This window comes from Ascaphus truei, chromosome 7 (assembly GCF_040206685.1).
Source record: "Ascaphus truei isolate aAscTru1 chromosome 7, aAscTru1.hap1, whole genome shotgun sequence".
Lineage (NCBI taxonomy): Eukaryota > Metazoa > Chordata > Amphibia > Anura > Ascaphidae > Ascaphus > Ascaphus truei.
In genome coordinates this window covers 18,632,265-18,645,003 of record NC_134489.1, presented here as the reverse complement: position 1 = coordinate 18,645,003, position 12,739 = coordinate 18,632,265, and positions in this window count along the sequence as shown.

The window sequence follows — 12,739 nt, the reverse complement described above, 5'->3', positions numbered from 1 at the left end:
CAATTTAAAAATAATAATGATGCATATAATATATATATATATATATATATATATATATATATATATATATATATATAAAAATAAAGATAACATGTCAGGAGGGTGCGGAGATCAGTGCATATGTATTATTCTTATTAATTATAACAACATACAAGTAATTATTATTATTGCAAATTTACCAAGAATGAGAAAAATATATATTTTCAGTATATTTAAAGGACTTATTAAAGCTGATTTAGGCCATGATTTCCTGCGCTCCTGTAAAATGCTATAGGTGTATTCTCACCTTGGTCCAAAGTGAACAAATGGTCCAGTATTCATGTTTTTAACGGTTAAATGTCGGTAATAAAAATCAGACAAATCTAAGTATAAAATCTATATAATCTGACGGAGTATTTTAATGTTAAGAATGCTGTCTTTGAAGTGGGTGATCCTGGCTTGAATCCCAATGCCAGTTCACTGTGGCCTTGGGCAAGTCACTTTGTCTCCCTGTGCCTTAAACCAGGGGTGTGCAAACTGGGGAGTGCCGGATTTTTTTGGGGGGGAAGCGCGGCGGTTACAGAGGCCCCGCGCTCTTCAGCACGAGGCCTCTGTAACTCATCTGAATTTAGCCAGGTTTGGGTGACGCAGCGCCAAATGACCCTGCGGCTTCCTTTAACGCCCGTCGCCATGGCAATTTGGAGTCATGTGATGTCACGTGACCCCGCGGGCGTCATTTGACGCCGGATTAAAGATAAGGGGGGGCGCGACACTGGGGGAGGGCAGGCAGGGGGGCGCAGCGCAGAATGTTTGCGCACCCCTGCCTTAGACATCAGACTTTAAATTGGAAGCTCTTCGGGGCAGGGACGTATTGCGCCTGCAAAATGTAATGTGCAGTTCTGCATACACTGTCAGCGCTATATGAGAAAAAAAACTATTATTATGATTTTTTATACTCTTATACTATTTCGGTGCTAACCAAATGCTTTGGAGACTTTTTACAAGCTGTACCTTTTATGGTGATGAGACTAGATCTACAGGCGAATCATCAGTCTGCCTCCTGCCTTTCTTCTTTTGGTGAAGGTTATTATGATGCAAATATTAGCCAAGCGTCAAAAGAAAGTGGAAAACGATAATTACGTAATCAGGTTTTCACCGCAATATTTACACTTCGAACGAAGCCAAATCCCACAGATTCGGTAAGAAGTGTAAAAATTATATTTTGGCCGCCTCTTTAAACACGAAACTCTTGTATCGGGCTCTCTTTGCATTTCGATCACGCCCCGGCAGCAATTACTTGTTGTCTTATTCACTCTATCAAACAACACAGTGGTACCTCGGAGAGCAGCAGTGATTAAATATGGAAATTGTATTCTAACAGACACCCAGCCTGTGCCTGCTGGCCTGTCCTAGCACTTTATATGCGCAGGATCATGCGTGGATTGATGCCAGATCTCCAGTGCTCCTGTCTCAATGTCACTGTGTTTCCCTCAGATTTATGGCATGACAAGAGGCCCTAGAAGAGAGGTGCCCCAAACTGGAAATGATGGGGAAGAAAGGAAATCCAGCGTGTTGCTGATAAGAGACTCATTGTGATAACATGATCAGGGCCACTGACTGCTTACCGGGGGCTTAGGACTCAGGACTAGAGTCTCCAACCATGTCAGCGGTCCTGCAGCAAGTCCCCCCTCCCTCTGTCTTACACTCCCCCCTCTCTCTTACTCTCTCCTCTCTTTCTCACTCTCCCCCCTCTTTCTCACTCCCTTTCTCTCACTCTCCCCTCTCTCTTACAGCTCCTCCGTCACCCCCTCCCTCTCACTCCTTCCCCCTTTTCTCACACTCCTATCTTTGTTTCTCTCCACCATCTCTCTCACTTCCCCCTCTCTTACTCCCCCCTCTATTTTTCTTCACCTCCTCTCTCACTCCCTCATCATTCTCAGTATATACCACCCTATTGTGTTTCTCCCCTGCACACTCTCTTATTGTATTTCTCCCACATCTCTCACTCCCCTCTTGCATTTCTCACCCTCACTTCCTCTCATCTGACCCTGTATTTCTGCCCCTATTCATTTCTCTCACTCCCCTCTAAGAATGTTCCTAGAGGGAGGGCTTCTTGTCTGGAAGGGCCTCGTTGCTGAATGCAAAAGTTGAGCCCGACTTCCGGGCGGATGGAGTTCCGAGCATTGGACAGCCGTCTGCGCATGGGGGGGTATCACTGCCCCCCCGCAGCTCAGCAGAACTGGGTCCCGCGGCATACGGTGACCTTGGAGCCCAACATGGGCGGAACTTCTAGGTCCCCCGGAGCCACTGGGCTCGGGGCACTTGTGCCGGCTCTCCCCCTGTCGGCGGCCCTGAACATGCTGCTTTAGTTGGTAGGAAAATGTAATATTGTAAATGTATTAATATTAATGATGTTAGATAATGCCCTGGTCGGAACTATCACAGTGTAATGAATACACTCCATTGTGTAATCTGAAAAAAGTAGTGGTGCTGTGGCTGATTTCAATACATTTTAAAGCTGTTAAACATTGGGCTCTCTGGGCCTCGTTTTGGAAGGTGTATAAAATATTTATGCTGTGAAATCAGAAATGTCGAGAGAGACTTTTTTAAATGAGCAACTTTACCTTTAAAAAAAAAATGGCACTCTAGTCTTGTAAATAAAAAGTAGTGGCACTCTGGCATCACATTGTACTGCGCTGCAGGATACGTTGGCACCATACAAACAAAAGCTAATAATACTCTGGGTTTGTAAATAAAGTGCATTTTGAAAGCAGCAATTAAACCATTTTGACCCCACCCCCTTTTTTACGACGTCAAATGGGGGGTCCCGAATAGCTGAATCAAATTATTTTCAGCTCTGTGGACCTACCTGTCCCCGAGATATTTACAGGTGAAGTTACAGGACATTACTTCCTGGTTTCTCTCTGGGATTTAAATGGTTATCCAATGGGAATCTGCAACAAATGATGTTGTGGCTTCCTATTGGCTGAGAATTGACTGGCTATTTTGTTTCACCGGTAACTTCACCATTAAGAATCTCAGAGAGCGGTTCCCCCGGAGCTCAAAATAGCTTGGTTCAGCTCTGTTTGACTCCCTTCTCGGTAACCCCTCAATCCCCCATGCTGATCTGGTGGGCCTGCTGACACCCCTGCACCCTCTCCGCTCTACACTTCATTGCTATAGTACTAGTCCCTGGTGATATCCTGTTAACAGGCATAGATATACCCCTTTTTACCCTCAAGCCCCCACCCCCACCCTATTGGCCTGTCAACGCTTCAATTAACCCTCTATGTTAAAGCTGAAATCTTTGAAAGCCTTCTATCTATTCAACATTTTTGCAGGACTAAGCCTTTTGTCTATGATCAGGTGCAGGAATCTGATGGCACTTGGTCCTCTGGCCTGGCCGAGCAGTGGATTCAAGGAGCCCAACGTTCTTTCACAGCCTTGACATCCCAGGAGTGATCCACCTGGGAAGCTCCTATGCACTAGACAGACACTTTGCACAAGGAAGCAGGAACCTTGTTGCACAGAAAGACTTCTTCTTTCGCCTCAATTCACTTGTCCTGCTCCGGCCTTTTGGGCAGGCAGAATGCAGCCGATTTTGAAATTGCCTGACCTTTTGTCTGGAGTTCTTTTAGGGTGCATGGATTGCCTTTGAGCACTAAGCAAGACGCACAGAGCACAAACACCTATGCATTGTATTATAATTACCCCATGGTGTGAGATGCAGTCCGCTCAAGAAGCCTTCAGGCTGAAGAGTTGAACAAGGATTTGTGAGACCTTCTGGTCGAAGATCCAAGACCAGGTGTTTGAATAGTCTTTAGGCTGAAGAACTAGTGACCTTCAGATCCTCTGCCCATTCGGGTTGACGAGACTGGAGACCTGATGCACAGATTCAGAGAGATGGGCATGAGCACCTAGGCACTTGAGGAGCAGTTGAACTTGTGCTCCACGGAAACAAAAAAAGTTCAGTACAGGAGAACTTGGTTCTGACCAGTGGATCTGCAGGTCCTTGCTGTCTACCAGAGAGGTAAAGATTATGATCTTTCTTAACTCATCTCAGTAATGTATGTAGACACCTCTTGGATGACTACGGTTTCTATAAGGTTTTGACCGACTTTTAAGGAGTTAACTGGGTGGGATCACTCAGGATTCACCCCTCCCCTTTCTACCCCATTACCAGTGATGTCACCATAGGAACACAGAGGGTATATATAGCCCCACCTTTTGTTAGTCCTGTAAATAGAGTTTCTATGTGTCTAGTCTGCAGCTGCATTGTCCATGTCAATGTTTATTGTTTTCCAGTTATAGTAACATGCCTGATTAGTCAGCACCTGTTAAAAGATCAGGAAGCCTAAGTTTGCAGGAGAAAGATGCTGCTCTATCCTCATAGGGTTGCTGTTGCAGGGTACATGCAACCACACACGCGGGTTCTCTTGATAAGGCTTCTTTATTGAGCCTTAAAAACATACAGCACACAAGACAAAATATCTTCTCTTCAGCATACAAAAACAAAATAGCTTCTCTTTAGCATAGAAACCAAGGCAGCTTCTCTTCAGCATGCAGGACACAGACAGTTCATCACACATGTACTTTGAAAAACAGACATTATAGCAGTAATCTCTTCAGTATTTCAGTCCTGTCTCCTGACCAGCTAGCCTGCATGCATGTACAGCCTGGGGGTTTTAAAACACCTTGATTATGCAGTTGGGGTCAGACTAATTAAGCAGCCCTTCTCAACTGAAACTTAACCTCGTCACTGCCGCACTGCAAGCCTAAACATAGGGTTGCCAGGTACATGGCTGGTGACGTTCATTCACCCTGTCACAGTCATCCAATGGGAATCTGCAACAAATGATGTTGTGGCTTCCTATTGGCTGAGAATTGACTGGCTATTTTGTTTCACCGGTAACTTCACCATCAAGTATCTCAGGGAGCGGTTCCCCCGGAGCTCAAAATAGCTTGGTTCAGCTCTGTTTGACTCCCCATTGTTTGCAACAACAAGGATGGAGGGCAAAAAAAGAACAAGTAGGAGGAAATGCTTCTTCAACCTTTGTCTATACATAAACCTTAAATATCTGTTAATTCTGTAAAGCATTACATTGCTATTTGTTTGAAAGTATTTTTATTTTTTGTGTAAAGAGTAGAAGTGAATAGATCATTCAGAAGTGGCACATCCCAACCATGACATGTCTATTAAACACCCATGTAATTACAGGACATGCCCAAATACCAGGTGTGTCTCTGTCTTTATTGCATTTAATCATTTTTAATGTAATCATCACTGCTAATGCCTCTTGCTCTTCCTCCTTCTGTGCACATTAAAGTATTACAGGGTTTTTATTACTGCTGAAAGATCATAAACACTGGACTTTTTTTTTAGGAGGATAATTTAGGAGGTTAAAAAGTGATATTAAATGTCTACATTGTTTACTGTATTTTGCTGGCTAAAAACAAACCTTTTAAATACCCATGTCTGTGTGATCTGCTTCTTACCTGCTTGTGTTAAAAATATATACTGTGCAATGATTTTGAGCATCTTTCTCTTGTCCCTGCATCTCCTGAGAGAAGCACGTTCACAGCTGTCTCTGGAAATGAACTTTCTGCAATATAAATCTGGAACTTCCGCACGGCTGCCATGTTCTACTTCAAGGGTGGCCAACTCCAATCCTCAAGGGCCACCAACTGGTCAGGTCTTAAGGATATCTATGCTTCAGCACAGGTGGCTCCATCCATGGCTCAGTCAATGAAGCAGGGATGTCCTTTACACCTGGCCAGTTGGTGGCACTTGAGGACTGGAGTTGGCCATTCCTGTTCTACTTAGAATATGGAAAACGAAAAAACCATTTGTTTTTTTGCCATGACTATACTTTGGTAATTACAGCTGTTGCCCCACTGCCCACGCTAATGCCTCCCCAGAATCCAATAGGTAAGCAATTACTTTGCAAATTGCTGAATATCTTTGTGAGTTAAAGGCCACTCATTCAGTAATAATGGATCCCATGAATAACTTCGCAATCTAATTATTTTTATTTTATTATTGCTTTTTTTTTAAATCTTGGTTCTTTCTTTCGTTGTGAGATCCCCCACTTTTCTTGCTCGTAGAAATAACATATTTCATGATGACGCCTTCTAACTCCTAAAAATTGTCAGAAGTATCAATTTTCTACAAATATTTTACAACTCAACCCTGATCAATGAAACTTTGTATCTGTCAAAACATTCTTTCCTCAAAAACTTTTACCTTTAGATCCCGTAGGTAAGCGGTGTATATGGCATATTCTGTCCCTTTAGGATTGTAAACTCTCCAGGGCAGGGATTATCTTGTCTTATTGTCTGATTTTAGGTTCATTCCGTGTGCTGTATTGTCTCTTTTGCAAAGTGCTGCCTATATTGTTGACGCTATAGAAATTAAAAATGTACATACAATTTATTCTCTTGAAATGTATGTACCTTAACCCATTCGCTGCCAGAGGCAAAGTTGCTGGTCCAAATTGTGAAACGATGAGAATGCACGAAAAGGTGTTTCATTACTGAGCGCCTTCCCTTTGCAGCTCCATTATAAGGAACCTATTTTTTTTGAAGCATTGCAAAAGTGAGACAAGGAAGAGTAACAAATCCACGTGTCTTCGTGCGCCAGTGTAATGATGCGAGCGGGTGGCGTTAGAGGCGGAGTTTGGAGGTGGTGCAAATATACAAATGATATGTATTTTAAAAAAATGCCATTATGCTCCACATTTGTGCGCCAGATATACATCAAAAAGTTCAGTTCACTTTTTCTTGGCGGAAAAGGCAAAGACAAGTAGACTCAAACAATTCGTAGGCGCACATGCATCATGCTCCGGTGTAGGGTTATCGCACATTTTCCCAGCATTAAATCCCATTCGTCAATGGAAGTCAACGCAGGAACGGGTGTCACGACCGGGGGCAGATTGCAGAAAAATATTGGCCTGGGCGTTCTCTAAAACCGGCCCTCCTCCTACGACGACATGGCGTCATGTCGCGTTGCGTTGTCATGGTGATGCATCGCCATGTAACGTAACCTTGTCGTGGGCTACGCGTCATTTGAAATCAGGTCACCATCACTACGTGACGCTGCGGGAGGAGATGCTGCTCTGGAGAAGGTAAGTTCTGGCGCTAACGGGAGGAGGGAGAGGATGGCAGTGACCTCCGGGCTGCTGCACGGGGAGGGGAGCCACTGGGACAGTTGCCCTATCACCAGCAGCAAGCCGAACGCCTGATAGGCCAATCAGCTTGTAGTCATAACCCATACTAGCACTAATGCATTCGTAGGTATGAACATGACGCACACCACACAAAGAATCCGAAAACGTGGACCAATTGTAAGACCATGAATAATTGCATCCCAACATATGCCACTAAAGATTTCCGGTGAGCGATTGTTTTTTTTGATGCAATACACTTTTTCAATTCATTTTCAGAAAATAATTATTTATATATAGCGGCTGTGTTGTTTATCTGGGCTGCACTAGCCTTGGGGGTAAAGGAAGAAATGACAAAGTGTTGATAACAGCTCCATCTGCTGTAAAAAGGAAGAGCATAGTGGCATGAATGAATTGCGCAGAACACTACTATCAGACAGGACGTGAGCAAGTCTTTATCTCCAGGGGAAAAGTGACGGAAATCAGACATATTATTCCATCTGACATTGTGATCTTAACATTGGACCTTTCACTCTGACAGCACCACAATTAACTTCAGATCTAATGATCAATATCTGTGTTGCGGACCATCAGTTCCCAACATTATTGTTTAACATCAAAACATCTGTCCTGAGGCAGGGGAAAAGACAGCATAAGGATATTAGGTAAATTTACGTGCTAAGGTTTTTTTTCTCCTCACATTAATAATCACATTTCCATTGATTGACTGAGCCAGCGTAATAGACAAATGACAATGAGTGTCATTAAACAGTTTCATGTATTACAGGAGTGAATAGTTACATACTTTATCACAAATGTATTTAATACTCAATAATCAGCAAAAGGTAAAAATACCACTTGTGAGCACATTCACGCGACAGATAGGTTCAGAAACCTGCCATCGCCTCCAATCATTCAGTGCACAATGCTTCCATTGCAGCTAGGAATTCTGGGCAACGAAAAGCAAATGAGCACTCACAGTGTGTCACTTCTTGCTTCTTATGCATTTTAACGTGGGCCTCGATAAGCTTATGCCTGCTGCATTACACAGTGTTTTAGCACAGCTTGGGTTAAAGAAGTGCATAGCCAGTAAACCTACTCATGGCGCTTCTTTACAGCAGACATATTCAGTGATATACATTTCAAACTGATGTTAAAAAAAATGGTGCAGTACATATCTTATACGTTTATTATTGCACAAGCCATGACATGCGCTGCGATCCATGCAATAAATAGCAATGGAATAGTCTCCAAGCAGGCTGTGTCCTTTCGTTCAGCGTCCAGATCCTTCAGCATGGACTGCACAAATGGGCACTTCCAGAAGCGGTGCAGGGGATTCTCGTCAGAGCTGCACTGCCGGGGACAGTTCCTGTATCTTGCGTTCATGAAAGACCTCACTGGGAAACCGTCACTACATGGCCTTCCAGGCAACGTCCTTGTGCTAGTTTGTGTTTTGATGCCACATTCCTCCACACAATGTCCACTGTGGCAGAAGGGAGGCATGGCACCGTCTCCGTAATGTCATTTTGTAATTTGTCCTGAGCATTTTTTTTATATGATCTTGGACCTCCACGAGTCGGGTTTTACACCCTCCAGGTGGTTTTGCCTCACAAATTCCTCCATGTCCAGGTAACACCAGGGCGTGTCCAAGTTGTAAGGGATGGAGCTGTTCCACCCTACACCCCTCTGCACTTAGCTCACATTTCTGTGTTTTCTTGTACCCACGTCTGAATACCCATCATCCTGCTCGACACCTTACATCAGAGTTACAACACTTACACCACAACGAAGGCGTTCCCTGTGGGGTATGGTGCTTGTTTATTTTTTTTTAAATGTGAGTGTACATCTTTTTGGTACCACACTCTGCAAGCTACTGACTACTGTACCTTACAACAGTATTGCACTATTTTTGTGTTTTCTTCTTTTTTTATGCACTAACCGGTTCCCTGAGCTCCCCGCATTCTTCACAACTCCTCCAAAGGGGCACAAGGGAAAAGTAAGATATGGGGTAACCAGCGAAGTCCTTGTCAAAGTTCCTTAGAGTGATTTACTGCACCGACACACTTTATTCGAGCAAATACCCGGTATGTACCTGGCAGATACCTGGAATGCGCCGCTCCTCACCTCTGACAAGCCCCGTTGCGTTTGCCTTCCCAGCCTGGGTTCATGCCTGGCTGATGGGCGGCTGATCTGTTAAATGATAATGATTAGGATTTAATAGGCTGCAATGCTTCGCGTGTCTACCAGATGGCATAAATTCATGAATTGTAATGCAGTATATATATATGTACTGTGCAGTATTGCAGCCAGCGGGAATAAAATGCTTCAATCCCTGCCTGGAAAATACCTCAATGCACTCGGGCAGAAAACAGTCACAAACCTCAATACACCCGGGTATACCCGAATTCGTGGGACTAGCCGAGCTCGAATAAAGTGTGTCGCCAGTGTACACAAAGTTGCACACAAAGATAGAACGCAGCATAGTAGAGATGTCGGGAACTCCTTTCCCCTCTTTGTTTGGCTCCTTGTACATATATCACGGTACCCTTAACTCTTTCCATTTCCATTCAAATACTTTCTGGGCAAGCTACCCACCTATCTGAATGAGCTCCTCACCCCTACCACATGCAGCACTTATCATCTGAGATCTGACTCCAAAAGACTGTTCATGGTCCCAAGGCTCAACAAAGTATCCAGCCGCTCCTCTTTCTCTTACCGTGCACCCCAAAACTGGAACAACCTACCGGAGACTCTCACATCCAGCACCAGTTTAAGTTCTTTCAAATCTAAGGCTGTCACACATTTTAATCTGGTCTCTAACTGTTACATAAGCCTATAATATACATCTTCTCTAACTGTGCATGCAATGTCTTGTATATAATGTATACCCTGTTCATTTATGTAACTGCATTTGTAACCATGTATTATTTGTCATATTAACTATGCCCAGGACATACTTGAAAACGAGAGGTAACTCTCAATGTATTACTTCCTGGTAAAACATTTTATAAATAAAAATAAATAAATAAAATAAATAAATTTAGGACCCCAAGATAAAACGCTGTCTTTGTGATGGCCCTGCAAACTGTGGTCAAGGTTGGCTACGCCTGGGCTCCGTACAGCAGAACTAATTCCATAACGTGTTCCATTTTCAGCACTTTAGAACACAGGGATTCCTGATGTCTGATGATGCAGTGGAAGGAAGTTATTTTTCTTGAATTTTGCAGCTGTGAGTTTCTCTTTCAATAAGGCAATGACACCCCCTTTCTCTCCAACCATAACCTGGAGCTCCATCTGTTGTTATACCTGCCAATTTTTCAGGGGGTAGCTCAGTAGCTTAAAGTGTTTCTTGTACTTAGAGGAAAATATCTTGTGCTTTCGTTGTGTCGGTCAACTGAACAAGATCCAGAAGTTCTTCTGTAACATTTGGTTCTTTGTTGCATCCACGAATGAAGTTAGCGAGTAGCGCTGTGCCCCGTATATCTACAATTTCGGCGATTGCAAACGAATATGCTTCAAATTCGCGTGCCTTTGTTTGTTATCGGGATTTCAAATCTCGAGCACTTTTGTTGATCCTCTTGGCGACGGTATCGAGACTAAGACTAACAGTCTCAAAACATTTGCTTTTGTCTGGGCAAACGATATCGGTCACCTTCATTATCCAATCTTTAATAAAAGTACCATCACTGAATGGCTTGCAAGATTGTACAATTAAGTGACGCAAGAAAGCTGGCTTTTACTGCAGGCTCCGATACTTCGAGAACTTGTCTAAACAATTTCTGCTGTTTCCCGAGCTGTCATTTCAGTTCTTTCAATTTATCTTCCCGAAATGTATCTTTAAAATTTGTCATACGGATCTCGATAAATTTCATAATGCCACATTAAATGATATTCTTTAGGACAAGCAATGATTTTTCCGGCATATTAGACAAGTGATATTTCTATTTCGTTTTGCTGGGTTACGACAGATCCAATGCAGATCATCATTATTATACAGGTAAATAAGAATTTTAAGTCATGCCTTGAAGTGGCAGCAGGCTTAAGACGCTTTGGCCAAAGGGTTAAACTAAATTACCCTTTTTCAAGAGAATATATAGGTATTGCACTGTATTTTTGTCACATTGGAAGTAACTTTGGGCATCTTTGTTTGTTTTTTGTTGTATACATTTAGCCACGCCCACTAACACTCATTTTGACACTTATATACATATATATTATGTGATATGTTTTGGGGTTTCTCAGAGCTTGTTGGGTATCTGTGTGTTTATTAACTTTGTGCAGCTGGTCTCAGCTGTTTTTGGGAGGTTAGTGGCCCAACCCCCCCCCCCCCCCCCCAAGGTTTAAGCTAGCTCCTCCCCACTTTCCAAGTTGGCATATCCAATGCAGATCATTCTTCCTGTAATTATACAGGTAAATAAGAATTTTAACTCAGGTAGTGTTAGGACCTGCTAACGGTCATGTCTTGAAGTGGCAGCAGGCTTAAGACACGCTGGGCAAAGTGTTAAACTAAATGACCCTTTTTCAAGAGAATATATAGGTATTGCACGGTGTATTTTTTGTCATATTGGATGTAGCTTTGGGCTTCTCTGTCTTTTGTTGTATACATTTGGCCACGCTCAGTAGCACTCATTTTGACACTTATATACATACTAGCTGAGAGACCCGGCGTTGCCCGGGATGTAAATGCGTAATAGGTAGTATTATTTATAAATGGTGGAACAATAGGTGACTATTTGTTGTAAAGGTTGGATAATAATGTTGAAAAGAAAGATGGAAGAAAATGTAATACGATGTTGTATAAAAATGGTTTATTGTAACCACACCACAGTACAATGTATATTTTGGTGCCATAAGTGATGTGAAAATGTGAGGCGTGTGTCCTGCTAGGGTGTGAGCGTGTGTGAGGCGGCGGGTGGGTGTTCAGTACGGGTGGCGCGTGGGTAGTGAGTGCTGGCTGTGGGTCGGGGTCCTGCTAGGGTGTGAGGCGGCGGGTGTGTGGCGAGTGCAGGTGACAGCTGGTCAGTGATATTGTTGCGTAGGGGCAGGATGCGGCAGGTGTGTGTCGAGTGTGTGGGGTGGGTGAGAGGCGGCGGGTGTGTGTCGAGTGTGGCAGGTCTGTTTAGTGCGTGCGGCGGCTGTGTGGCGCGGGGATGTGAGCGGTGGGCGGGTGAAAGGCAGAAGTGCGGGTGGGCGAAAGGCAGAGGCGGGAGGGCGGACGAAAGGCGTTGAAGGAGGGGAGGTGAGGTCGGAGGGGTGGTGGGGGGTGGTGAGGGGAGGTGAAGGGGGGCGGAGGGGAGGTCGGAGGGGAGGTGAGGATGGGTGGTGAGGGGGGGGGTGGTGGGGGATGGTGAGGGGAGGTGAAGGGGGGGCGGAGGGGAGGTGAAGGGGGGGGTGAAGGAGGGGTGAGGGGAGGTGAAGGGGGGGTGATGGGAGGTGGAGGGGGTTGCCGGGAGGTGAAGGGAGGGGGGGGGGGTGACAGGAGGTGAAGGGAGGGGGGGGGGTGACAGGAGGCGAAGGGGGGGTGGTGACAGGAGGTGAAGGGGGGGTGAAGGGGGAGGTGGAGGAGAGGAAGGGGGAAGAGGGAGGTGGGGGAGGAG